Here is a 27,479-nt window from a genome sequence, read left to right on the forward strand (position 1 = left end):
CTAAAGTACTTGGAATCATTGTTTTACATGCCTTGAAACTTTCTGTGAGAGAGCCAGGGCCCTAGCTTACCCCACGTCCCACCTGTAACCCAGCTCTCTGAAGAGAAGTGTTTCCTTGCGACTGCCCTGAAAATCATCACATCTGCCATGTGGATTTGTTATTCTTCCAAGCTTAAACAACTGATGAAAGCCTCAGAATTGTGGATATTTCAAATAACACGTCTTGCACGGTTCTTGTAAAAGAAATAAACCCCAAAGGTTGTCATTTTAGAGGGTTACATGGCTTGCCCTTCCTAAATTGACGTCACACAAATTTTAGCTTGTTTCTAACCTGTTCATCAGCAGTACCAGCCTAGGTTCATGTTTACACCAGTGCATACCTTGGGTTACCCGTAGAATTGCACGGTTGACAGTGATTCTGTGTCATAAAGATTCCTGAGAAATTAATTGATTTATTTAGGAATGAAACAGTTTACACTGAGAGAGAGAAGATCTGCCTGTGAATGAGCAGTTCCAAATATAAATCCCAGGAATGCTACAAGAAAGGTGGAATTGTGTTATAAAACCTGACCATGACAGGCAAGGGAAAGGTCCTTGGGCCATGAGGGCTCTCCCTGTCCCTGTTGGGTCCATCCCAGCTTGTCCAAGTGCTCTGGACAGCAGCTGTTGCAGTGTGAGGGTCTCCAGCTCCATTTTGGACAGAAAGGACCAACTTTGGACTGGTCTTAAGGGAGGTTCAAAGCCACACCAGCTGCTTCACCAAGCAGTGAGTTAGGGATGAGCAGCACAGCCTTTCTGCTCTGCAAATTTTGTTTATATTTTAAGCATTTGTTTGTAAATGCGTAACCTGATGGCCAGGTGGGTATTTAAGGCTCCAATATCCAGCTCCAGGCAGTCTGAATGTAACCTTTGGTGAAATAGGCAGCTCTTTAGAGCAGGTGGTGGCCAGTTCTTTTTGCTTTTGATTTGTTTCTTAAACATCATCTGTGGAGTTTCGGCATCTGCAGAGGAAGATGTTGGCCCAGGGCTCTGTGAGCACGCAGCCTGTCACTGCTGGACCTGTGGCTGCCGCTCTTGGAGCTGTTGGGAAAAGATGTCCTAAATTTGAAGGAGGCAGAGTAAGCGTTACAGGTTCCAGTTTAAGCAAAGAAAGCTAAAATAAGAAAACCACAAACTTTCTCTGTTTTTCCCTTGTTGGGGATTTTAGTCAGCACGTGTACTGGGCATTTCTCCTCCTTTGGACAGTTCTGATCTCCTGGGTAATAATAACTATTTATGGAACAACCGGATAGCAAACAGTTTATAAATGCTAGGCTTGTTTACTTCTGCTCTGTAACTGCTCGTTTCACACAGGGGTTTCCTCGTCTGTCAAGGGTAAAGAAACTTGGCCGAGTAGATACATCTGCAGAGAAGTAGTTGGCCCGTCTTGGCCATGGCGTCCTGGCAAAAGATCCATCCTGCTCCACCAGCAAGATGTTCCGCCTGGGCTCAGTGGGGAAGGTGTTTTAGCAGGAAAGTAGTAGTCTCATTTCCTAAGAGGAAAGGAGGTTTATTCTGCTTCGCTCCTCCCAGGTCAGTGTTGTAGTGGAATTGTGTTTGGTGTCTGCTCCTCGCTGGGTGTGCAGGGGGAGTTTGAGGTCACCTCTGCCTCCTCTCTGAGGAACACATCCTTCGTTCTTTGGTGTCGCATTATTAGGATTTGCTGTAACTGGGAGACTCCTAAACCATGTCCAGACAGGAAATGAGAGGAAGCTAGAGTTAACAGGTGGTGTTTTTCTGTCATGTTAATGGTTCTTAATTTCCTCAGATGGAAACTGAACTAAAACCGTAAGAGCAGAACAGGCCTCCTGGACTATCGGGTTGACATCCTCCTCTTGCAGATAGCTGCGTTCCTAAGCTTTCATTTATTCAACATGAGAGAAGGGTAAGCTGACCTGGATAATGGAAAGCATGTGAACTAAACAATGGAAATGTAACAGGGAAAAGAAATAGGTGATAGGGAAATGTGGGTATTTAAAATTATTGCTTGTTGCAGACAAATTATTGCTTGTTGCTAACTTTTTTGTTTCTGGTTAATGCCAACTCCTGATCACAGATTTTGGTATTTGGAAAAGAACATAACCAAGCAAGCATGTAAGTAATCACCATTCTTCCACCTTCCCCATGCTTAATTTAAGTCAGACACCTGCCCACCTCTTTACCTCATGTGAACTTCCAGCTGGCTGGAAGGGACATACAGCTGTCCCTGGCCTCCTGACACAGGTCACCACTGCAGCCCCCAGCTACAACCCCCTGCCGTTGCTACCCAGTACCACACCAAGTGAAGATATTTGGCCAACATATTGCCACATTGCAGAAAGCTGCAGAAAGCCTAAGGCAGAGTCCATGCCCACAGCAGAAGCTTCAGGTTCTCAGGTGAGACAGTTTGCCTTTAACTTGTGAGCCACTGGACAAAGTGAGCCATCCTGGGGTTGAGGAAGGGGTTCAGGTGGTGCATGAGTGTGGAACGGCTCGGTCAAACCCAGGAGGCTGCTTCCTAGGAAGTTTGTTCCACAGAGGAGCAGTACTCCATGCTGTAGTGCCTGTCTATGTGTTTTCCCAGTGTATGATTATACACCACCACCACTCTTACAGGACGTGCTCCTGCTTGCATTGCTGCCCTTGTTTGTGTCTCCGTGGATTTTCAGTGTTGTACCATCTCTCGCGGGTTGTAGGACAGAAAACACAAGAAAACAGCACTTCATTCTGCATAATTAGCTTCCAGACACTGTGCACTCCAATAAGGAGGGAACGGTGCTGGTACCAGGCTGCCCGGGGGAACAGGAGGTGAATACTGAGAAACATGCTACTACTGGAGTTCTCTAACATACCAAAATAATTCACTTCAAAATTCAGAGCTGTACCAGTTTTGCAGTGCTGTCTATTGTGTGTGTTTTCCATCTCAGCCATGGCCATACGATGATGAATCGGAGCTATTTTGACAGACGCCAGTCAGAGAGATGTTTCTGACAGAATTTTTGGAATGATTAATGTCACTTGAAGCAGTTGCTTGTGTTTCTGAATGTTTGTTTTTATTCATCTCCTATTTGTTTCACTTTTGCAGCAGTGCCCAGCTTACTGTAATGAGATTCAGGAAGCTGGAATCAGGCTCAATTAGTGAGGCTACTGTAAATATTTTCACTGACAGAACTGTCTTTATTCAGTTAAGATTTCAAAATATTTGAATGTTGGTTTATGATAAACAATTAGAAGATCCAGTAATTCAAATAAAGTGATACCAGGAGGGCAGTTTATTCTGAGATAATCCTGTCTTTAGCTAATCTAAAGAAATCTTAGTTACTGAAGATGCAAGAACCCCAGTAAAGGCAGTGGAGAGGGAAGAGGCATGAGGGGAAAGCAAAGAGAAAGATGTTCCTGCAGACAGGTTTATTGGTGACTAGAGCTATCTTTGTTTAATAAAATTGTGTTGCCTCTATAGAAATGCACAAGGGATTTTTACATGTGGTTGATAAACTGAATAACTGTCAGCATCACTATTTTTGGAGAGCATGAAGCAGGTATCGCTGAGAAGGCGTTCTGCCTTGTGGGGAAGATGACCCATAAATATTCTAGACTGCTGGTTTAGGAAGAGACCTAAACAGGTTGTTCATAGTGACTACTCTGTGGCTGTTAAGGGGTAAAAAATTAAGTGGGAAAACTGATTTAAAGCTGGTATTTAACGTGCTACTGTGTTGTGTGGGGCTTTCTAGAGTTGTAGGAATCTCACTTCCTATGTTGGTGTTTGTTTTTTTTTTTTTTCTCCATGGCACTGATTTTGAACTGCTGCTGAATTTCCTGTCTAATACCTAAGACCTGGCAAAGTGAGGTCTGAAACAGCCTTCAGTAAGAGTTAGAAACACAACGGTGCAAGTTTTCAAGCTTGTCTCAGTGTACATGTGTTGAGAGTGTTGGCTACGTTTTATGTTTGGGTGGCTTTCTTTTTTTTTTTTTGGAGGTTACAATGTACCTTCTCTTCATTAGACCACTAAAAGAATAATTTTTGGAGAAAATCACAGTTTAAGTTCTGGATTAGTAGCTTAAGTTTAAGTTCTGGATTAGTAGTTCTGGAAATAGCTGCAAAACAAACCCATGAAATTAGCCAAATGCAAGCCTTTGAATATGCCTGACATCGCTATCTGAATTTCATCAGCTGCTTGAAGAGTTGGGAGGCTTGTATCAGCTGTGGAGAAGCGAAGTGTCAACTTTGACTCCATAAAGCTGCTTTTCACAGCAGTCTTAGGGAGGAAGATGCTTGTTTCCCTTTCTCACCTTCAGCATTGCACAGTGCCACAGCCCTGGGCCTTCCTCTCCCGTGCTCGATGATCTCTTCCATCTCCCTGGTTCCTGCCCGGAGCTCTCCTCTCAGCTCCGTTGGCCTTCTCGTGTGGGTGTATCACACAGGCTGCATAGTAAGTGGCCCTCCTTTACCAATCTTTGGCTGCATCTCTGTTTACTGTATTTATAAATAAAATAGTAACATTTCTTGTTCGCAGCATAAGACCTTAAAAGGCCTTATCCAGCACTTCATAAATCCTGCGTCAGGAAATGTATTTAAAGTGTGTGTGCCCTATTCACACTGCTTTCTAGCTGTGTGAATGGAAGCTGAATTCTCAGCTGCCTGTAAGTAGAAGCATAGTAACAGTCTGGGTAAGAACCAGAGACACATCTCTCAGCTCATCCTCTTTGAGCTTTGGAGCTCCTGATGGTTCTGGATATTTCTGCCTTTGTATCTACAGCCACAACTTTTTATCACATCTGATCAATTTAGCTTTACAAATTCTCTAGCTTAGGAAGCAAGATGGGATGGAACTGGTGGACTTGGAGGCAGCAGATAAAACTAAGAGTCTGTACTGGTGGTCCACAGAGTTCTGGCTATTGGGGGTGTTTTGAGGGGGCATGGGGCCCAGGGAGGGAACACTGCCTGTTATTTTTCACGGGCCAGTGCAAAGCTTTGCCTCCTGGGCTCTGGAAGCTGTGTCAGTTCCCCCTGATAGGTACAAACTGGTGGGCTTCCAGTCAGGGTTGCTCAGTAAAAGACCCCACAGTTCACATCATCCCTGGAGCATTGCAGCCACCTTCCCTCTGCTGAAATGAAATGAGCTAATTTGTTTCCCAGCAGCCTAATTGCTCTTGGTTTATTATAGAGACTATTTGGTGCCCTGTTCTGAAGACTGTTTGTTCCGGACAGCATGTTTTAGAATATGTTTGTATGTGCTGGCAAATTTTTCAGTTGTTTTTTTTTTTTTTTTTAAAGGTCACCTTGGGTTTAGGAAAGTTTAAAGAGCTGCAACAGCTAAATAGATACAAGAAATTCAAACAAATCCTGAAGGTGGTTGGACTGAAGAATTCTTTTCAGCTTTTCAGTCTGAACTTCCTTAAATTTGCCCCATTACTGAACTGATTCATTTACATCTGTATTCTAAGGCCTTCCTGGCTTTATTGCCCACAGCTGCCTTAGAACTTTCCAGGTTTCCTTAAATCGCAGCGGTTCATTAGTTGTGCCTGCATTGGTGCCTTAGTTTCTTCATACCGTACTGTTTCATTCTGACCTACACCTGTTTCTCAAATTATGGGGCTGAAATAGCTGCTGCCATTGTGTAGTTCCCTCTTTTCGTGGGATTTGCTGCCTTTCCCCTGTCTGGATGAATGACAGACTTTTTCTTTAGCGCAGGGGCTGGTCAGTGGTCTCCATTTTGCCGTGCTTAGCACAATCAGACCTCGGCTTTGGTCCGGTTAACATTGTGATTGACATCGTTAGTAACATTCCTGGAGGCTACTGGATTTTCTGCTGGCAAAAGATCACTCTGCCATTTCTGCCCTGAATGTTTCTGCCCGTTTTGCAATTCTACATGCTACCGTCTCTGTGTAGCCCTGGGGCTAAAAGCCATTGTCTTATCTATCCCTTCCCTTCCATGGTAAAATCCTTTTTTTCTGTCCCGTAGATCACTACATCTCCCACTGTGCTCTGATGCCGTTTTGGTGCAAACACTTGTCAGCTCGTTTTGGTGCAGTGCTGTTCACAATTTCTGCTAGTCTTTGTCTCTGAACCTGTAGGAACTCTTTGGCAGCTGGATGATAATGATCTTACTTTAACATTTGATGTGGTGCCATGTTTTTTGGGTTTGGAATGCACATTGGAAACATCAGAAATGAATTTTGGCTGCAACATCAGTGCAATCTTGCAGGCAGTAAATAACAAAGACTTTAACAGGAAAAGAGAACCCAAACACTTCGTGTTCTGGATTGGCTTGTATGAATCAGCAAGTCCTGCATCTGCGTTGCTAAATAACAAGACACGATTGCTAAATGTGACCCAAATAGTATACCCATGTAGAGGCATAACCCGTGGGATTCTGCTCCAGAATTGTATGGACAGCATCAAGCTGCCCCCTCTTCACATAGCTGAGCCCTGAGCTGGGACTTTCTCTTTTTAGTATTATTACAGTAATGTGTTTCTTTCTCCTCTTGTTTACACTTGTGTTGCTCCTTTTAGTCTCTTGTAAAACTGCTGTTAAGTTCACCCTTCTCATTTGTCATGCTTCCAGTGACAAGATCTTTCTCCTTTCACTAACTCTTTTCCACTATATTAAATTCAGGCTTGTTGGCCTGACAGTTGCTGCCAACCACTTAATTGTTAGCTTAGTTAAACACAAAATCTCTTTCTCTTTCCAGGCAAATGTGGGAACATTCTGACAGCTCATACAAGCTGTTTGCAAGTCTGTAGTGGATTTAATTGCACAAAGGAAATATTGGATGATACTTTCCTGTAAAAATATTCAGAATTGTTTAATCCTTGTCTCTGGGTACCTGAGACTAGGGAAAAAAGGCAAGATAAGGCAGAATATCGCTCATATGTCTGGCAGGAGGAAAAGAAAGTGGATTTGAATCGCAGTCTGTTTGCCAAATGTTGCCATGAACTACCCTGTGAGTTTGAATGGGATGAGTTTGAGCGACGTGTTACGGAGTGTGTGCGCAAAGCGAGAAATGGTAGAGGTGAACCTGGCTTTGGAAGGAGGAGCTCATCTGTGGGTGTTGTGCCAGAGCTAGCAGCCCTCGTGGGTAATTTTATTATTTCTGACATGTCTGTGCTGCTCTTGGGATGAAGCTTTTACCTCCGCATAGCGTGCCACAGTGCCTGCTTGGCAGGAGCCTGAGGTCCTTGCACAATGTTGTGTTATATCATGTGGATGTGCTGAAAGGTCTCTGACCTCAAGGTAAGTTAGAACACCCATTGTTTATATGCTGTATTGCTCAGTTGTGCTCATTAATTGGAGGAAGGTGAGGTCTACCTAACACGTGGCCGCCCTGAAAGACAACTCAGTGTGTTGTGAAAGAGTAAAACCACACTTTATTAGCAAATAATAGAAATGTATGATGATGATAGAAGTCATTGTAAGGTGATCATGTTACTAATATAACAGAGGTTGTAAATGTTAAGAATTATCCTCGTTGAAGTTTATAAATCTTGACTCCTTTACTGCTTTTATTATTTCATTTTACAGTTTTCATTTCCAGATGCTCTGAATTATGCCGCTGTTGAGGAAGGAGGAGTACTTGTGTTCAGGTACACAGACAACTGGCAAAGCATTTTGCCCACAGGCAAGGAGAAGAGTTTTGTTTGTTTGTTTGTTTGTTTGTTTTTTCCTGGCCTGCATTGATTATGTCGTCTAGTCTTCAGTCCTCTAGTTTGGAACTAGTCAGAAAACCTAATAAAGGGAATAATTGTAAGGTGGTTTAGAGTGGTTTTTCAGTGTTTGCCTTCCAGTACCATATGAGTTCAACTGTTACAGCTCTGAATTTAACGTCTTGCTTTCTTCACCTGCAGTGAGTGGTAATTTAAAAGCAAAGCAAAACAAAACAAACAAACAAACAAAAAACTGCACCAAACACCATAGCTATATCTGTAGCTTGGTATCTGGAAGACCAAAAGGGAAGCTGGAATAATTCAGTTGCAGTCGTAAGAGCTCTGCCTGCTGGGAATTGTGCCACAGAAGAGTGTAGGTTTCTTTTCATTTATTTCTGAAGGAGCATATCTCCTGCAGGTGCTGTAAGGAAGCCAGGTGAGGTACCAGAGCAATAATCAAAATGCATGTCACACTCTTGCAAGCACTAGGAATTATAAAAAAAAAATAAGCATTAGCACAAATATATGACAACAGTATATTTCATACTGGATATTTAATGGTCCATTGCTACTTTTGGTAACAGTTCCACAGTGTCTAAGATGCTTATTAAAAGTGCATCCATTATGGCTTATAATTCAAAAAGCAGACAAATGAAAAAATCATATATATATATATATATATACACACACAGTGGGGCTGAGCAACTCATTAAAGAGTTGAACGTTGAAAATTCTGGGTTTTGTGTGCATGGATCCACAACTTCAATGCAATATTAATGCTAGTTTTTAAAATTTATTTAAGAAGAGAAGGAAGAATGTGACCAACAAAGCCATGACTTGGTAATTCTTTGCTGTCTACCTGATGCTTTAAAGTGCTCTAGCATAAATTTACTAAGAAAAATTAGCAGAAAATATTTTCAAAGCAAATGATTCATAATAGAAAACTTCTGTATTTTTTTATTGAAAGACACCAACAGCTGGTACTGTTTGAGCTCCGGTTTCTTTTGCAGTCAATTTGAAGCCTTTGACTATAAACCAGCATTTCCAAAATTTGGTCTAAATTCATATTTTAGGAACCTTAAAGCCTGATTTTTAGGTATATATGCTGTAAAGCTGTAAAAGCTGAATGTATTCAATACCTCTGAAATCTAGGCCAAGGTTTTTTAAATTTATTTTACTTAAATTGACTTAGAAAACTGAGCTCTAAGAATCATATTTTGAAAATGTTGACCTCAGTCACAGAAATTTCCTAATGCCCAAATTTTCATGTAGAGATGGAAAAGCATTGTTGATGCTGCCTGTCCCTTTGAATGATGTAGCATGGTAATGGTTGAACTGTTCTGATAAAACTTATCACAAAATCCTTTCTGAGTCAGTCTCATCATAGGACTACTCTTAAGAAAATAGTTGAAGAAAGTTATAGAGGGCTTAAGAATAAATGTTATGGGGACAGTGCCTGCTTCACAAGCAGGCAAGGGATTAGCTTCAGCTTTTCTTCCTCCTTCATTTGGATGGGGAAAGATAATGAAATAAGGACTAAGCAGACTAAGGTTCTTCCACAAGAAGATAACGGGACATGCTCTTGGAGTGGCTGCTGGAAAGGGGCAGATACTTGGAGGAAGGGCAGATCCATGTCCCATGAATTACAGAAGCAGCAGCAGTTTGTGGGCTTGCCAACCTTTGTTAAATCATTGAGATGTGGTTGTGTTGTCGAGAACCTTGGCTTTGTGACAAGGTATCTCTCTGGGAATGTTACGGTCCTAAGGGAGCTACCCACTTTTTGGACATTTATAAGCTCTTTCATGCCTGGGGGGCTCTGGCCTCAAAGACCTTTTTGGATTCAGGCTTGGATAGTACTTCTAGAGAATAAAACCTGCCATCTAGCTGCCAATGTTACCCAAGTGCTGGCTGCTACTACTTTTTCTCCAGTCTCTTGCTTTATGTGTTTTGTCACATCAGCTGGCTCCATGCTGAAATGATGTAGATACAAAACCTGAGGTCAGATAAACAGAAGTCCGTATTGTTCCCACGGTGTGCCTGCATTCAGGAAATGTCCTGCTCTGCTGGCCAAAATGGCTCGTGGGCACAAATTATGAAACCAGATCACATGTCTGAGCTGCAGCATTTACAGTTTTCTGATCTCTCTACCACTCTCTAGATGTTTTGTAAGGTTGTTGGGAACTACAACTAATAGAGGAATTGTCAGGCTGTTGAATTATTAATTTGACTTGAGGACAAAAGTGAAGCAGCTTTCCTGTTTGTGCTCATTATTAGTGTTCCCTGTGCAGTTGTGCTGTTTCTGTAGTTTGTCAGAAGACTGATGAAGAGTAGCTTTAAAAAAAAAAAAAAAAAAAAAAAAAAATTAGGGAGAAATTGTCATTTTTACTATCTGTTTCCGTTATAACCCAACTTAACAGTTTATAGCGATGCTTGTTGGACGTGCTGGGCTTTTTTGTTCTTTTAATCTCTGCTCTGTTGCTGTCCTTTTGTCCTTGCCTGCAGCAGTCCTGCTGGCTGTGTTGTAGTCCTGACTCTCCTGACATTGTTCCCAGGTGTGTAGCAGTGCTCGGATCATGATTTATTTATCAGTTCTACTTCTCTTAAACTGTGGAGGTGTTAAATTATGTGGGTAGACATTGAGCATTTACAACCTTAGGAGACCTTTGAATACAAATAGTGAAACTCACTGTTCCCTGTGTTAGATTATTTCTTTCTGGTCCTCAGCATCAACTGAACAGAGCAATCCCTTGCTTTCCCTATACTTGTTCTGCAGGAGGCATCGACTTTGTATGGGCACCTTCACTTAAGAGCAAACTCCAGGGATTTGCACTTAAATACATGCCTTGATTGGTCAAATTACCTTTGTGTGTTTTAAGACAGGTTATTATGCACATTAGCAAACAGATGACATTAATGCTCACAGGTTTTCAGTTTTGTTGAGTGGCAAATTAGAGCAGTGATTTCCAGATGACGAAACCCTGTAGCTGTATGCGTTAATCTAGTTTTCACACGCTCTCTCTGGTCAAGCACGAGCTCAGTGGAATAGCTACTGGTAATGATCAAATTAAATGCCTTTCTTCCATTTGGTAATCTTATTTGATTAGGCTGGTTGAGATCAGCAAGAATTACGACATTTGTATAAAATGCAATTTTAGCAGACCCTTGTTTTTGAGGTTTGACCTGGGTAGGATTTGACCTCTTGTATTTTGAGTGTTCCTTGCTTTGGGGGGGAGAAGGATCGCAGCATCATGGCCTGCTGGAGGTGGGTGAGGCCCTCTGGAGATGGCCCAGTCCAAGCGCCTGCTCAAAGGAGGGTCACCTGGAGTAGGGTGCTCAGGGCTGTTCTCTGCTGGGTCTGAAAATCTCCATAGATAACGACTCCACAGCCTCTCTGGGCAGCGTGTCCTGGTGCTTGACTGCCCTCACAAGGGAAAAAAAGTCTCATTTTAAATGGAATTTCTTCTATTTCATTCTTTGCCTCCTGTTGCCTCTTACTCTGCACATCGGTCACCACTGAGAAGAGCCTGTCTCTGCTGCCTGTACTCCCCCCACCAGGTATTTATACACGTCGATAAGAGCCCCTGATCCTCCTCTGCTCAAGGCCGAACAACCCCAGCACTCTCAGCCTGTCCCATGGCAGATGCTCCAATCCCTTAATCACCTTAGTGCGCTGGAAGCGCTCCAGCGTGTCCCCGTGCCTCTTGTAGCAGGGGATCCCCAGCAGGATCCCCCCTCTTGCCTTTCCACAAGGGCGCGATGCTGCCTCGCCTTCCTTCCACTGCTTGTCCACCAGCACCTTCATCTTTGCTCGTCTTACCGCCTCTGTTCCATCTCGGAGATGCCTTGTGCAGACAGGAAGGAGGTGGAGGACAGACTGTATCTAATTCAAACCTCAGCTCTTGTCTGTGTTGTGGGTTTGTAAATCTGCCCTCCTGTCTTTTCGCTTTCAAGCCCTGTACACTTAGGAGTCGACTTCAGAACAGTAAAATCTCTGTGAAGCAGAGGCTCTGGTCTCTCTCACTGCTACACTAATGAGCACTAAATTACCCGTCCTGAACTGCGTACATCTAGGAATTTTAAAGAGGCTTAAGAATGTAATGATTGAGCTGCTAACCAAAATGTGCAATCTCTCATTAAAATCAGACTTTCAGCTGCAGCAACAGAAGGAGCAAATGTATTACCTAAACTTGCAAAGGGAAGTTGAGAAACCACAACACAATAAACTTGCTTACCAGGAAACTATTTCAAAGGAAAATTAAACACTGCCTTCTAAACATTTAGATGACCAATGTCTGACACGAAGCAGCACAGCTCCTGTAACTGAAGATCATGCAGCGTGAACCAATTAACGTATCAACCTATGTATGTAGTATGGGCAGAAATTTCACAACATATTGCCCCTTTCTTTTCTGCGACTTCCTGTTACATCACTCATGACATTTTCCTTATATTCCTTTATATTTGCTTTTCCTACACGGATGAGTATTTTTTTATTCATCACTTACTGCTTTGCTTCTTTTGTCTGCCACCAGGCCTGACCCCTGCTAGCCTCACTGTGTGCTCCTGTTCTGGCAGCTGCAAGGAACGTGGGACCAGGCTGACCTCTCTTGTGCTACAAGTGGATTCTCCCTTTGGTTTTGTGCTCTTCCTAGTGAAACTGCTCAAACCACCCTCCATGGCCACAGAGATAAATCCTGCACTGTTATTTCTGACCTGCTCTCTTTGGTATTTGTTGCCCAGCAGTGCGACTGACCGCGCGGTTCCCCACCCCTTAGCACCATAAGCATGTCTTCTCCACTGGGCTTTTCCAGGACATGCCGTTCTTCCCAGCTGTGACCCTTGTTCCCTGTTTCATAAGTGCATCTTGCCTTCTCCTCATTTGGGAGAGCAAATTCTGGCAAGAAGTCCGTGCTGCTGAGGCATGGTACGGCAGGAGCGGTGCTGGTGCAGTAATGCTCTGGTGAATGTCATCGGATCGGCAGAACTGCAGCGTGTAGGCAGCACTTCAGGCAGTGTCTGGAGGTGAGCTGGCGTGTAACTTTGCAGAAGGGTGGAAGAAGCAGTGTGATAACTGATTGCTTAAAACTGATTGTCTTTTAGGTTTTTCCAGCCAATGGCCTTTAGCAGTGTCAAGCTGGTTCTTCTCAAGTTGTTTAGCCTTTTGTCTCCTCTCCTGTTCTCTTGTGGCAGCACTCCTTCACCAGGCCCTTCAGAAGCTCTTTCATACCCAACTTCAGCAAGCTTCCTTGAGGAGAGCCACGCAGCTCAGCCTTTGGTCCTTTGCTTGTCCTCTTTTAATCCTTGCTAGAAGGAGGCAGCCACAGAGAAGACCTGAATGTCTGCACACCTCCTTCAGACCTTCTTCCAGTCTACTCCAAAATAAAATCTGAGCCTGTCTCTCTAGGAAGGATGGTTTCTGTACAAGCAAAAATGTGATGTGTGTAATTTGCCGAAGAAATATGATAGGTATATGTAACTTAGTGAATGGCAGAGAAACTAAATTCCATTAGTATTAACCCTTTGCAGCTCTCAATAGACTGTTTCAGACTGTTCTAGCTTATAGGCTTTACTGAGACAGGATTTGAATAAGGCATGCATAATCTTATATTAATGCAAGTAACAATGCAACTGCAGTAACATTAAAACTATATGTATTCTGCTTAAAGGCACTGATTTTCAAGCTGATTGCGGTGAGGAAGGAACCTGCGACTCTGGTCAGTTTATTCCACTGTGGTTTAGTACAGAGTTGTTTTACTTTTGTAGGAGGTATGTTGCTGGTTTGTGTTTTAGGTGGGATTGCTCATCTGATCTGGTATAGCCTCGGTGCTTGATGTAACACATGTCCTTCTGTTTCGTGACTGAGTAAAAGCATGTGTGGCTGCACACATCTTATTCATACCATTTTTCAAAACCTGCTAGCTAATCTAATCTTGGTTAATTGGTTGAATGATTTCAGTGTCTACCAGAGGGAATTTGTCAACACTTCCCACACAAGGCTGGGTCTGAAGTCAGTATTGCTGCATCAAAGTGTGAACGGTACTGCACTTCCTGCAGGTCGGCAGAGACAACACGTGCGTGAGTGTGCAAGGCAAAGCTGTACAGAAAATACAATGGGAACGTGTCTGTGTAGTCACCTACTCTTGTGCTGTTGTGCTGAGGCTGGAATTACTCTGGCCAGGGTTGCAGTAGCACTGTTCTTCTTCCTGTGCCTGACTTGTTCCCATGCCAGCTCTTTGACAGCTGCAGGACATTGCTACAGAGGCTGTTTTCTTGTGGTTAGCTTTATTCCCACGCTAGCTAGTGGGTAAAGAGGAGTAATGTGGCTGTTCGTCACTTGTGGCGGGATGGACCTCATCTCCTGATGAAATATGTCGTCTTGAAAGCGTTGCACTCCTTTTGTGCAGCTGCTGAGAACATTGGCTGGCTCAAGAGAGCAAGAGAAGATCTCCCTGAAGCAGCAGATAGCTGCCGTAATAGCTGCCCCTTCTTGCTGAGTGCAGTCTGTGGGCTTCATTTTCTGCAGACTGGAAGCCCAGACCGCTGCCTGAGCATACCATGTTGTCTGTGCTTGTACACGGTTTCCCAGAAAGCAGCTGAGACCTGTCGTACTTGTATGGCCCTTCAGTACCCTATAAATGCTTAATTTCTGGTGCTCCTGTAGGTTTCAAGGCACCTAGGGCTAGCTAACACCTTATGGTAAGCTGTTGTGGGTGAATGCAGGGAGAAGCCAGGCTCATAATGTGATGGGAGAGGGACAGGTACCTGCAATACTCCCCAGTCTTAACATCTGCTAAGTGCTCTGTCAGGCCACGTGTCCCTGCTATCGTCTGAGGAGAAGGAAGCGAGCAGAGGGAGATCTGATCTTCTGTGCTGGGTCTTCTGGGTGAGCTGAGCTCAACTCTCCTTTAATATTTACTACAGGAAAAGAAGGGGGTGAAAACACTGGTACGGTCTTTCTGCATAACCTGTTTCTTATGTGCATCCAAAAAAAACCCCATGGTTCACTTCTTTGTGCATCAGGTAATATACCTGGGCAACTCCTTGCCAAGGAATGTGGCGGTTGCAAAGCGTCTGCAGGGATTCCGGGGGAGTCTGGGCAAATATTTGGAGGAGAGCTCCGTGGCTGGGGGGGAAAGGGGGACTGCTGATTAGACAAATCACATCAAGCTCAGGAAATCCGCTGAGCTGAGAAGGTTTGAAAGCTGTGTGAAAGTTAGGGAGGAAATATTTTATCTCTTTGCCCTTTTCTTACTTTACCTTGGACATTCATTTGTGGCCATTTTTAGAAAAGAGATTTTGAACTCTGATCTGACCCTCTGCAGGCTCGCTTGCATCCTAAGGTAGGATTTTCCTTACTGCTGCACAAACAAGTTAATGAACTCTTCAAAAATAATCCCAAGATACAAGTCAAGCAACACTTTTTTTTTTTTTTTTTATCTCACTCCTTCAGAGATGCAGTAACTATAATTACCAGCAAAGCACACATCTCTGATCCCCTGCCTCTGTTGAGGGGTCAGTTTTGGTGGTTAATGCTAGCACAGCTCAGCGCCTAGAGCTTGCTGCCATCTCGGAGCCCAGGAAATGCCCACGGTCGCTTGGCGTGTGTGTGTGTGACAGTAAGCCAGACAGACAAAGTTTGTTTAGGCTTGTGTTTTGCAGCATGAAGCACACTCTTGATATCAAAAGGAGAAATAAGTAGTTGTTGAATGAAAGCTCACACTAGCTCTTATGGATGAGCCAAGGCTGTGCTAGCAACGGGCATGTTTGGAAGCTTTTTGCTGAGAGTGCTGCAGATCTCCCTCCTCTTATTTCAACTAGAGTTGCTCTTGTATTTTCCCTCCTAATGCCTGTTCTCAGTACAGGTGATTCTAATCCCTGTCACTGAGGGCTCCATTTTTCAGAAAGTTGGCTGATAAAAGCTGGCAGGAGCAGACCTGCTTTGGTGCCTCTGGAGCTCGGTATCACCAGAGAGGTGTCCATTTGATTCGCTTCACAACTGGCTACAGTACTGAAAGGAAAACCCTCGCTGCAAAGCATAGATCAGTCTGTAGCCGTGGAATATCATGGACTGGGAACATTCAGAAGTAATCAGAAGATAAGCGCGGTGACATGAACGACCCAGTTTGCTCAGAAGACATGTAGCTATGCACTTTCTGTTGGATTCAACAAAGTGCTGATTGTCTCTGAAAAAACTTCTTCGGTCATTTGGACGCTTAGGTTGAGACAGCGATGTTTACATAGCGTTGACATGAGAATCTGCAGGTTTTGTAGTTAGGGTGCTCGTGAACTTCGCTGCCAAGTACACTTCGTCTGTAGCGGGGTAAAAGCGAGATGTCCCGTAGAAAGGAACGGCGTGATTTGGGTGGGCCGAGCACGGGCGCTACGGAGGTGAATAATGTGGGATGATACTGTAATGTTTGCTTGTGCCGCGGCCGTCTGTTTTGAGTCTGCTTGAAGGTTTGCCCGAAGAGCACCCATAAATACTTGTGGGAAGTTTTCTCTTCGGCCCACAGTGTTGCTATTTTGCTGGCTAATGAAAATCTGCTTCTTCTCCTGTCATCAAGATCAAGGGCTATTCAGCTAAAGTAGTCCTTCAACTTCTCTGTTTAGACAGGGAAATTTAAGAGTGTCCTGAATTAGATGGGCTTGTCTGCTTTAACTTTATAAAAACTATCTTCCGCTAATACGGGGAAATTGATTTTAGAGAAATAACCTTCTGGGAAGGATTTGGAAAGGCCGTCAAAATGTGCTCTGGGATTTTATTATAGCTTTGAATGATAAATTATTATTTTTAAGGATTGTTTTTTGGTAGCTTGTACCATAGCTTTCTTGTTATTTCTTCTATTGTACTTCAGTAAGTTCAAATGGGTGACTAAGTGTTGGTTGATTTATGGGAGGGTAAAAGTACTTAAGATGATAAGACATTGGAAATAGCTGGTGATTGAGATTACTCACTATTTATATTACGGTCTCTGTTTTCGTTTGCCCGCGCATTCCAAAACTTTCACTTCTTAGGCTGTGAATTTTCATTACTTTTTCCATTTTTTTCTTACAAAGGTGATTGTTTTCTTAAAAGTAAGATTGCACAAGAACAAGATGACTGCAATTTGTCATTGTAAGGGTGAGATTTCTTGCAGTGTGACGTTGAACTTGTCCAATCCCAAAATGGCTGGAGTGCAAAGTTTAATATCTTTATGGAATTAGTTTTAAAACTTTCAAGAAGTGGAATAAAAACATGAAAACCTTCTCTGAGGGATATAAATTGTAAGTCATTGTTTGTGGAGCCCTTGAATACTGTAATGGCTGTGCAGGCCATCAAAGTGGTTAGACAAACATAGGTGGGCAAAGAGAAGAATGAGAAAATAAAACAGAAATGGATGATGCCAATAACATACAGTGACTAGGCTGAATTCCAGGCTAAGGCGGAGAGCGTGTTACTTCTTTAGTGACTCCACCATGGATCCATGGAGATGCTGGGTTACGGGGTCAGTCTGTGCTTTGTTCCACCCTCCCTTTTCCCCACTCACGGGGGCTATAGAAATCCCCTGGGTGGGGCAGGGTTTCTGTGTCAGCCAGCCCCGCTGCCAACTGAGACTTGTTGAAGTTGGGTAGCCTGGGGGGCAGTCACCGGGAGAGTATTAACCATAGGGGTGAACACTGTGGCTTTCAAAGGCTGACCATGGTTCACGCAATTAAATGTTACTACTGGGGAAAAAGTAGTGGTTTGGTAATGTTCATTGCTTTTTGTAATGTTCAGGGGTGAATACAAATGACTGCTCTGAATATGCCTGTAGTATTTCTTTGGTTTAGAACTTGGGATCACTCAGACTGCATTTTGTCCATGTGCTATAGCTCTGTTTGATAACAGTCAAAACACGTGTAATTTTAACTTTCACCATTATGTCTTGTTTTATTTCCCACAGCTGTAGGAAAAGTGCTTTCTTTATCAAGGGTATTGAAAGAGAAAACATTTTGTATGGTTTTTTTATCCCCTCATCTTCACCATAATCATTTCCTTTAGTAGCTAATAATATTTAGTATTTATTTTGGTGACTTTCATAAATCTCAAATGCATAAACCAGCAGCATCCTTTTTTGCTACTGGCTTGTCTTGTGGGAACTTGTTGAAATGGAGTATCTCATCGAAAAACTCCATTCCTGGAATGAGGAGCTCTGTTGTGCTTTTCTTCAGGTGGTGCAGCAAGAAAAATGGGGGGAGTCTTCTTGCTTTGATTAGCGAACCAGGGAGGATATCTGTTCTTCTGAAAGATTTACAGTTTTTTGGGAGAGCAGGCTTTAAAGAACTTACCTTGTGCTTAAGGTATGCATCGAGCCTCTGAGCAGAGCCCCCTGAAGGTGTTACTGCCGTGGTCGTTGCAGTCTGTTCCAGTGCGCCTTGAATTCTGGGTTGGGGCAGCAACTGAGCACGGGGTCCTCCTCAAGAGGACGCTGGCTGGAAGGATCCTTATTTTTTTCACCTGTGTTGCAAGTAGGACGGGAGAGGTGAGCGTGGTTCAGACTTCCTTTCTTTGTCAGAGTAATCAAGTGACACCTCCAGCCTCTTCTTCCCTGCCAAATGTTTGGCTCAAACCAGACTCCTTGTGGGATGATGGAGTGAGGATATAGCTGTCTGTGCTGTCTACTGTTCGCGGTTTTCTCCGCTGCACTTGCTCCTTTAGTCAATAAATCCTTCCGTTTTTGTCAGGTGGCCTCTTGCATGGAAACTTTCTGCAGAGTGCAGTCCCCGTGCCTTATCTCTGGAAGCAGTACTGAGAAAGACTTTTTACAAGCTCAGTGCCTTAGCCTTATTTTGTTAAAAATTTTTGTTTATTTGTAAAACCATGGGACCAAAGGAGAGAGGATTATATTAAGCAGTGCTGATACTATCTGGAAGATTTTAATGCATGTTGCTTTACTGATAACTCTCAGGCTCAGAGTTGGAATTAATAAGGCGAGGAGACAGAGAATTACATGAAGCTGGGCACAGGGTCTGCATCTCCCGCATCAATCATCCTCTCCAGCTAGAGGGACCTGCTTCCACTGGCACCTGGGGGGCTCCTCATATCCCCCCTGAACACACTGCTTTCCTTGGGGTGCACATGTTGGTCTTTTTTGTCTAGGTTCCCAGTCAGAGCCTGTGAGATGCAAAAATCCTTGGAGGTTGGAGGAGGCAAAAACCTCTGCCTGAACTTGAAATAGGAGCAACTCTGCCACCAGTTCATCCTGTGGTAGGACGTGAAGTCTGCTGTGCAGCAGAGGAACAGCAACACATCTGGATTTTTTCATGCTGGGATTGATATGGATCTCATTAATGGCTTTGTAATTTATCTGTAGCTGTGTGTCACTTAGTGATATTACTCTGATATTAGTGATCTTTTGTGTACGTGGTACAAATGCACATCAGCTGGGTGTCGGATTCTTTTCTCTGTACCTTGTAGTTGGCACCTAAAGCTGTATTACTCCTGTTTCACTTGACAGAAGGAAAAAAAAAGCTTGTTCTCTGATCAGATGAATTACATTTCTTTAACTACTAAGCAAACTTGGAAATCACTGTTTCTTGAACAACTTCATACAAGAAGGAGCTTGCCAAGGTAAATTGTTTAGGCGTTAGGAATTTGTGCAATGGAGATCATTTCCCCCCTCTCGCTGTTCTTTTAGTTAGGATGTCTGTCTTCTGAACGGTGCAAATTATGATGTGGATTCTAACCTCAAAGCCTTGTCCAGTTTCAAAGTTACAGAGAACTGCTTGTCCAGCATCTCCCATGAGTTTAGTCCCTTCTTGGTGTCACTGCAGACCTCTTTTAAGATCTTCCTTGTTTCTAGTTCATATCTTCCTGCTTTCTCAATGCAACCATAGACTTGATTTGCTATTGTCATTGCTGTGTCAGTTTTTTGTGTCAAGCCCAGGTTGTGATGAGTAAAAAGATAAATAAATCTTTAAAATGTGCCAAAAAAAAAATATCTAAGCAACATCACAATGGGCTATCCATGTGATGGTCTTTGAATGTCAATTTCTGTAGTGTACAATGAAGCTGAACAATTTACTTTAGTCTTGTCTTTCTTTGCATTTAATTATCTGTCTTGTGCTGTGAGCAACTAACGGTGCAATAGCTTCTATGGACTCTTTCCCACTTTTATTGTTTTGCTTTAGTGTCTAGTATGTGTCTGAAAGAAGGCTTGGCCTTTGTGTCTGTTTTCATGGGGAGCTTTCTCTGTACCACCTCAAAGTCACCATTGGAGTTGCAGTGACCAGAACCGCAACCTACAAATTTTCAGTAATGAGGAGTCAGGACAGCAAATGCATGCAGTTCATAAATAATTATTATTTTATATTTTTCCTCAGGTTTCTGAGCCTCTTTCAATTATCAAGGTCTCAATTCTTTTTCTTTTTTTTTAACAAGGAACCAGGTCCTGTAAAACTTTTCAGACTATTGTAATATGTGTAATGAAGTCAGAAGAGCTGATAACAGCTCTGTTAATGCCGTGGTGTGTACTTTGCAGCAAATTAATATTTTCCACATCATCTTCATAGGAGCTTTATGTCTAAGTTCTTCAATGTCATTGATGACTCTGGAAGAATGTAAGTCTTGAAAAAATTAACTGTTCTCACTCAGAACAAGCCTTCTGTTTCCAGAATGATGCCTGAAACATTGATCAACTTCTACCAATGTCCTCACTTCACTATGACTTATGCAGGGAATTTTTGCACCAAGGAGATTTTTGACCCAGAAAAAAGCAATATGCTAGAGGTGAAGGATTACCAGGCCTTCAGGAACCAAGTGAATTACCAAGCCCAGTCCTCTGGCTACACGGATACTAAATCATACAATTCTGCTAAGCTTTGGCCAACTAAAAGAGCTGCTGGCTGGCATCTTCTGTGTGAGCTGAGTCTTCCTGTTAGGGGGAAGAACTGCATCCTTTCTGCTTCCCTCCTCATCTCTTTTTTTTTTATTATTCTTTGCACTGAAGGCTTTGAAAGCTCAAGCAGGAATTAGTCTGCTTTTGCTCACCTTCATCATGTTTCCAAATACCGTGTAATCTCTTGTATTTGGCTCAGTGCTCCCTAAGAGGCCTTGAGCACCCCACCTGGCTTTTGGTAGGAAAACTAGCTGTAATTCAATCTTGCGTCTTTGACAATAGCACATGAAAAACAAACTGTGATGCTAGAAGACTGGTTCTTAAACTAACATTCTGCCCTGTCTAGCAGCCAGCTTTTCAACCCTTACCTGATTGTGTCATGGTATTAGAGGGTTCTGTGAACAATGACAAGTTTTCCACGTTGTCTTACATGCTGCACCATGAGGCAGGTCAGGACAAATTTTCTGCCTTGTCTGAATTTTAGAGCTTTTTTTTTTTTTTTTTTTTTTTTTCTCCCCCTAAAAGGAAGTCAAACTTTAAGTGAAGCCTCTTGTTATTTTTGTGCGTACGAGTGGTTTTTGTCTGAAGTGTTTGGAGAATCGGTAGCAAAGCCCAAGGATTTGGTTAGAGTGGGCGAACTGCTTTCTTTTGTTTTTTTAATATATACAGTTTATCTCAAAATTTTCCAGCCTCATTAATCATTATTGCCATTCTATAGAGACCTTCTAGGTAAGCTGGTCAGGATGCAGACCGTTAGCAGGGGAGACTGAGCTGATATTAAATCAGCCTTTGGTTTTGTGCCTCGGTGGTGCGTAAGCACAAGATATTAATGACTGCAGAAAGGTTAAACTTTACGTGTCTTCCTGTTTATCACAAAGGTACAGGGTACAAACAGAAAGCAGTCTTGGCAGGCAGCAGGCTTGCAAAATCCATGTGCTGCTTATCTAAAGCTGTTTGTACTGAAATTTGATTGTCGTATATGAAGGTAAATACTTCAGAGTCCCAGGGAGTCTGAAGGGTATTTCTTGATTCCCCACTACAGCAGGCTATGGCTTGGGTGCTTTGACACCTCCTAACAACATTTAGCCCAGTGTAGAAACAATTTCAAAAGTAGTAGACCTGTTCAGAGCTCCAAAAGATCATTTAATTTTCGCTCTATGGGTAGGCACAGTTAGGACTGACTCATTATTAACAGTTGCAAATAAAACAATAAAATAAGAATCTAATGTAGCTGTGTGGGTTCTCTAACTCATGTCCAGGCAATAGATTTCAACATGTGATAATCCCAAGCATAAGAAACCTTTTTCTAATGTTTAATTTGTTTCCTTTACCACATTTTAAGCCCAGGGCTCCTACTTCTATTTGCCAGGCATCTGAAGATATTACCTTTCTCTTTTGCAGCAGCCTTGTAATATTTAAGGGCTTATCATGTCCTCTTTCAATTTTCTCTTCTCTAGACTAAACAAATTCATTTCTTTTTAGTTTTCCTCAGGGATCATGTTTTCTAGACCTTAGATCTTTTTCAGAGCTCTCCTACAGCCTGTTTCCAGTTTGTTCATGTTTTTTTGAATGAGGCCCAGAACTGGGCACGGTCCTTGAGCTGATGCTTTCTGATCCTGAATATAGTGGAATACTTAACGGGTTTTACAGCTGTGATAGTTACATTTTTCAGCCATGATAGGATGTTTATCTTTCTGCAGTAGTATGGCAATGTTCTGTGTATGAACCACAGCACGGAGGATGGAGACCTTTTAAGATATGCTGGAGCAGCTGGTCTTGCTCTAAATAGAGCTGCAAACAGGCAGTGGGAAAATGCCTGCACTGATTGGTTTAAATAACCTACTAGGTGATGGGGAGCAACGAGGGCAAGATGACTGATGCTCCAGAGTGCCAGAAAACGTACAGAGCAGCCATCCCTAGGAGGAGGCAGGGATAACAGAGCACTGCTCTGAGAGAGTTTTGTTCAGTGGATTTAACCTGCCCCAGCCGCCGTGGCATTTACTGTCCCTTCTTGTTGTAGGAAAGGCCAAGGCTTATGCTTCACGATCTTTCTTGCAGAGCTGTAAAGGAGTGAATGATTACACCAGCGCAGCAATGGACAAACCCACTTGGCAGAGTTGCTAGGACAGAACAAAGCAATGCAGCGTTACACCATGGGATAGTTCACTGGCATCCCAAGGGAGAGTTGCAGTTGAGGACTTACCAGTCTGAAAAAGAAAGCAGTAGGTACACTCAGGGTCTTAGTCGTTAGTGGCATGGGAGAAGACAGGTGGGGATCAGGCTCAGTCTCTTGTGAAAAAAGCACTAGAGGTGACAGTGGTAAGTGACACTGTGGCCATTCTTCAGGACTCGGTTGTCTCCATTTCCATATTGTCTAATTTATTTTAGACTGTTCCTACAATTTAAGATCAGCTTAATTTTCAGCCTGATCTCTATCATTGAAGACTTTCTTCTTGCAATCATCCATTTTTGGCTCGTTTATTTGCTGGTTTAGGAAAAGAAGTGTGTTGGTTGTAGGATGGGGTTAATCCTTATTAATGCGGTTTCTTAAATTTTTCAGCTGCTTGAGGAATCTTTGAGCTGCTTGGATTTCTGACAGAGGATTAATGTCAATAAGAAATGTGAAATCAGGACATCACAAGCCTCCTCATTCCCTAGACTATCAAACCAAGCTGCTCCCCAAAGAAGGGAGAAAAGGGAGAGAACCCTAGGTCTCACATACACCTAGGTCTCACTAGGGAAAAAGGAAAAGGTTAGTTTAGATTTTATCTCTGTACTTTTATACATCCCTCAGAGCTAATTATTCAGTGTTAGAGTACTTTGGTTTGTATTTCAGCCATTTTATTAATAAAGTTAGTAGATTTTATACCTTCTGTCTTACCATAAGCAAACAAAAGAGTGTAGAAATCCGGCTTGAACAAATAAGTTAATTTTTTTGTGTGTCTTTACAACCAAAACAAAACACAAACCTCATGTTGAAGGCTGTCTGTGTCCTTATGCATATGTAATGTGCAGGTTATATACAATATTAGGTTGTAGTGCAGTTGTTTTTTTCCTTCATCTTACAGTTTTCCTATGCTGATTCTCCCTAACTAAAGAAGCAACAAAAGTCAAGGATGTTTAACGGAGGAGGGAGGAAAAAAAAATAAAGAAACATCTGAGCACCTCCTATTGTATGGTAGGAAACGGTTGAAAAATAACCCACAATGGAGCTTAGTGGCTGCCCACCTGCCTTTTCCTACTGTCATGATTTCTAGAAACATGGCACCATCCTTTCTGATTTTTTCACAGACTTAGCCAAGTCTTCCTTCCTCCATGTTATAGCCAACGACTATCAGTGGTTGTATTTATTTTACTTTGTCTCTAGCTTATTCCCCTCTACACATGTATGTATTTAATTGCTCTTAAAACAGCTCTAAGTGTAGGGAACAGATAAAATAGCTCTAAGGATAGGGAAGAGATGATAGCTGAGATTAAATGTCTGAAATTGTTCAATAGCTATTTTGGTAGAGAAGGTGCTAGTCTGGGATTTGCCTGATACCTTGGGAGGTGAGCCCTGCTGATGTTGAATGCTTCTGCGCACATCGAAGAGGAACGTGGTGGATGCTGGATTATCATCACCTGTGTAGAATTTGCAAGATGGATCAGACAGACTAGTTCATCTCTCAAGCTAGAAGTGTTTGGGGGCCACACCTCTTCTTACTTGTCAGGAAGAAAACAACTGGAAACTTTTTGTTTTGTTTTGTTTTTTTCCAAAGCTGGAATCCCCTAGGTGCAAATATATATCATGCTTTCTTGTGTATATAGGTTCCTGTTTAAGAACAGTTTCTTGGCAGTACACTTCCTCTTGCAGTATGCTATGACAGAGATTCTTCCAATGTCTTTCTACAAAGGAATGCAAAGTTCAGAGCTGGGAGGGATTTGAGTTGTACCCCATAATTATCATATCTATCCAGATGTCCTTTGCTATTTTACTGGTGTATGTCATTCAAATTTAAGATTTAAGATGCTTGGCATTTGTCTCCCAAATCATGCAGCTCAGAGCTGTGTGCCACAAGCACCCAAATTCCTCATCTTTTCATGGCTACCGTGTTGAGATTGTACTAAGTCTTTTCTGGGGTGGTGGAGAGAGCAAGGGCTTAAAATTTGAACTTGAAAAATGGCAACTCTTGATTTACGTGCTGTTTGCCTTTGGGGCACAAACCTACATCAGTTCTGAAGCTGTGACTGGTGAAGCTAACCTGCCTTTTAGATAGCAATGTGGGTAACTCGGGTAAAATGCAGCATCCCATGTGCAAGCTGCTCAGCAGATAGGAAAACTTGACATCGTTCAGAGACGTTTACTTTTTCTGTTTGACAAACTCCCACACATTCCTTGGAATGTATTTTAGGTGCTTTGCAGAGAGCATTCCCAGGGACTGTTCGAGGCATATCCTGATATTTCCTGAGGGGTCCTAGAATATGCCAGACGCGCTCCAGAGACGAGACAGAGCAGCCATGCTCCTGGAGAGGATTGGCAGACAGCATTTCCCTGTCACTGCTGGACATCGGTTCTGGCCTGCTCTGATTTATTGAGGTGGCAGCGTGCTTTTCATAGATCACAGGCTTTATAGCAGTCATGATCTCTTAATATTTCCAGAACGGAATTACCTTTAAGATTTATGGGAACTAAATATTGTTTAATTTGCTCTTTTTTGCCCCATATGGATATAATATTTTTCTCAAAACTGTTCCTTTCCCTTCTTAAAGGAAGAAAAAGTGTGAATTAAAAGTCTGTTTCCTTGGCTCTTTGGACAAGACCATTAAATATTACCGAGTAACGGTTGGTATCCTGAGGCTGTTGCATTTTTTCTAGAAAATTTTATTTTTTACTTGTAGAAAATGCAATGATAAGGCCATTGGTCACTTCGCCCCTCTCTTCAGGCAGCACTTCGGTCTGCTGATCATCATGTACAGAAGGGACACCGAGAGGCATCAGATCGGGCCTGCTAGTGCTTCACTGGCTTTTGAGGGCTTCCCTGGGGAGTCCCAGGAGGATCTGTTCTTCCTCCTGGATTTACCAGGCACCTTGTAAGGGGGTTCTGTGTTCATGAGAGACACTACTGCACCTCATACTACTGTAAATTGCCTTTCCCTGGCGTATGACTTGCAAATAGGCCAGTTAATTCCCTCTGAAAATAATGCTAACTTCTGAGTCAGGTCTGATGTTACAGCCTGCACCCTTTTTTCTTGTGAAGTACTTTTTGAATAGGTGAACTGAAGTGGCTAATCTGTTTGTTTTTTATATATCTTTTAATGCACTGTGCTACTTTGAAGAATTATTGTAGGGAATTCTCTTGATTCTTGAGAGGAGAATAAAACCTGCTCCTGCACTTTCTGAAGCACCGGTGTTTTCCTTGAAGATTGCATGTCACAGCTGTAACCAGAGTAGCTTGGTGACCTAACAAACCAACCCAAAGCTGTTGGTGACCCCCAGGCAGTGCCATCGTCCTTTGCTGCTTGGGGAAAATGGGGAGACGTTCCATGGGACCTGCCTGCTGCCATTATTTCAAGTGGTAGCTGTAAAGGAGGAGCTGCCAGCATCTGTGCTGTAGCCATTTGGGTTCCAAAAGCTCTTGAATTGTGTAAGAATCTTGCAAACGTTCCTCCTGTTGATATTGGAAGGAGGTGGAGTTGACTCCTGGGAGAGACCCAGCAGTGAAACACAATACTTAGATTTCAGTGCACCAAGATGCTTGAAAAGTCACCAGTACAAACATAAAGCTAATTTGTCAAGTTATTGAAGTTCTTAGGATATTTTCAGGGTTTTATTGTATCCCCTTTGCTTGTTGTAGTTGGTTTTACTAGTCCTGTGGGTTGGGTTTTTTTGTTTGTTTTTTACTTAAGACCTTCAGAAGCTCTAATGTATCTAATATATCTTCCCTGCTTTTTCCTAGATAAAGTAATATAGATCCTTTCATATCCTCAGCCCTTCTTTGGGCCCTGGAAAAACATTCCTTTTTTTTTTTTCTAGAACAGCCATATAATCTGTGCATCCTGTTTTTATGGTTATAGATTGATTATCTTATTAAAGATTGCATGGGTGCATGCAAAGCAGTATGCATGGGTGAGTATGAGTCTTCTGTTCTTGATTTGTTAAATACTCTTGGTCTCTCTCTTCCCCATTCCTTGAGACTTATGCAACTTCAGGTTTACTGGGTGTCTGTGATTAGACAGGCAATATTGCAGTTCATAATTCAGAGTTAATTCCATCATTTCTTCACTGTGCTGCTATCTGAAATTGTGTGTACATGGCAGTGGCGTAGTGTAGATGAGTTTATCTTAAATCAGGTAGCTCAGGTCCAAGAAGTTACCTGATATACAACCCGAGGGGGCAGGGTGAAACCATGTGCATCAATGGGTACATCAAGCCCACTGCCAGGCTCTAGGTCAGTCAGGCTGTGCCTTTTTCAGGTAAGTGTACATCTTGTGGTGTGGCTGCAGTGCAGATGTACTCTGTGGCTCTGAACGTGGAGTACATTCCTTTCTTCATCTCTGTAGCACAGCATACTTGATATTGATCCAGAACATCCCTGCTACTGTTCTGGTATGATTGAATGAACAGATTTCTGATGGTATTAACACATTTGCTAGCAGTGATCTTGGTACATTCAGAAGTGGTCTAATATGGAAGTTAGTATTTCTGTAGTGTTTTTTGTCAAGTGCTAATTGTTTCCTTTTCTCTGGCCACTTTACTAATTGTTTCTAGAAGGGATAAGTTTTGGTAGCTGCTGGGTTTTTCTGTTGAGGGTGTAATTAGGATAATGTATTCCCATACTGACATGGTTAAGAAGGACTAGTTCCCTCTTTTGTAAGTGATTTTGGATAGATCACAACTGTTTGGTTTGGCAAGGACATCTCTTGAATCATTTATATGTGAATGAATGCAGAAGAAAACACCTACATCTGTACTGAATTTC

At 42.6% G+C, this 27,479-nt stretch overlaps 1 protein-coding gene across 5 annotated transcripts in view; it reads left to right on the top strand.

The window, feature by feature from the left end:
* Positions 1-27,479, top strand: part of ST3GAL3 (ST3 beta-galactoside alpha-2,3-sialyltransferase 3) — a 170,386-nt gene that overhangs the window by 74,542 nt on the left and 68,365 nt on the right. The window lies entirely within an intron of this gene.

The sequence above is a fragment of the Oxyura jamaicensis genome, chromosome 8 (genome assembly GCF_011077185.1).
Source record: "Oxyura jamaicensis isolate SHBP4307 breed ruddy duck chromosome 8, BPBGC_Ojam_1.0, whole genome shotgun sequence".
Taxonomy (NCBI): Eukaryota; Metazoa; Chordata; class Aves; order Anseriformes; family Anatidae; genus Oxyura; species Oxyura jamaicensis.